Source organism: Cebus imitator, unplaced genomic scaffold (genome assembly GCF_001604975.1).
Source record: "Cebus imitator isolate Cc_AM_T3 unplaced genomic scaffold, Cebus_imitator-1.0 Scaffold281, whole genome shotgun sequence".
Classification (NCBI taxonomy): Eukaryota; Metazoa; Chordata; class Mammalia; order Primates; family Cebidae; genus Cebus; species Cebus imitator.
The window spans coordinates 2,758,071-2,759,568 of record NW_016107596.1 but is presented as its reverse complement, the minus strand read 5'-3'; the positions used below and the strand labels follow the sequence as shown (position 1 = coordinate 2,759,568).

Sequence of the window (1,498 nt, the reverse complement as noted above, 5' to 3'; positions counted from 1 at the left end):
AAAAAAAAAAAAAAAGTGTATGTTTATAAAATTTTGTTACAATTCAGGTAGGTTATAGACACCAAAAAGCTCAGATTTAAGAACCACTGCTGTGGGGTCTCCCTGTAATACAATTTGAGTCTGATGCAGAACAATCATTTAATATAAAAAGTCTGGCCTGGTGGGGTGGCTCCCACCTGTAATCACAGTACTTTGTGAGGCTGAAGTGGGAGTATTGCTTAAACCCAAAAATTCAAGACCAGCCTGAGATCTCATCTCTACAAAAAAAATTTTTTTTGGACTAGCCAGGCATGGTGATGCATCCTGTGGTCCCTGTACTCAGGAGGCTGAGATGGGAGGGTTGCTCAAGCCCAGGAGGTGGAGGCTGCAATGAGCCATCATCACACACCAGCCTGGATGACAGAGTGAGACCCTGTCCCAAAAAAAAGCCCTTTATTTACATGGTCTCTAGTTTTGTTTGTTTAATATACACCTTCTACCTTTTTCTTAGAGAATTTGAGGCAGGCAATATCCTTAGTTTGGTACTTTAAGCAAATCTCTCGTACTAGAATTTTAAGCCAGACAATTTTGTGCTGGATTCCTGTTGAGATGCACCAGCACTACTTCTTCCTTCTTCCTCCTCCTCCTCCCTCCTCCCTCCTCCCTCCTCCTCCTCTCTCTTCCTCCTCCTCCTTTTCTTCTTCTTCTCTTCTTCTTCTTCTTTTTTTTTTTTTTTTTTTTTTTTTTTTTTTTTTTTTTTTTTTTTTTGGCTGCTGCTGTTGTTGAGATGGAGTCCCACTCTGTTGCCCAGGCTGGAGTGCAGCGGTGCAATCTTGGCTCACTGCAACCTGCATCTCCCAGGTTCAAGCGATTCTTCCACCTCAGCCTCTGAAGTAGCTGGGATTACAGCCATTTTTCTCTGCGCCTGGCCACACCAGCACTTTTAATAAATATTTCATTCTATACATGCAGTAGAGCTGGAGGACCATGGCTTGTTTAAAATTAGGCAAATTGGTCCCGGCACGGTGGCTCACACCTGTAATCCCAGCAGTTCGGGTGGCCAAGGCGTGTGGATCACCTGAAGTCAGGAGTTTGAGACCAGCCTATCCAACAAGGAGAAACCCTGTCTCTACTAAAAATACAAAAATTAGCTGGGCATGGTGGAACTCGCCTGTAATCCCAGCTACTTGAAAGGCTGAGGCAGGAGAATCACTTGAACTTGGGAGGCGGAGGTTGCAGTGAGCCAAGATCACCCCACTGCACTCCAGCCCTGGGTGACAAGAGTGAAATTTTATCTCAAAAAATAATAGTAATATATCCTGAGAGTGACAGTGTAAAAAAAGAAAGATGATAATAATAAATAAAATTATGCAAATTGGTTAGGTTGCAAATGGCATCAGTCAGTATTAAAATGACCAATCTCCCTCTCTGGTCTTGGCTTACTAATATCAAGTTCCTAATATCAAGAAGAACAAATTTATTTACAAATGGTGTAAAGTCTATCATTAGTTTTTTTTTT

At 42.0% G+C, this 1,498-nt stretch overlaps 1 protein-coding gene across 1 annotated transcript in view; it reads right to left on the bottom strand.

The window, feature by feature from the left end:
• The window catches only part of FANCD2OS (FANCD2 opposite strand), a 27,108-nt gene that overhangs the window by 18,334 nt on the left and 7,276 nt on the right, over positions 1-1,498 (bottom strand). The gene's annotated exons all lie outside the window — the stretch shown is intronic.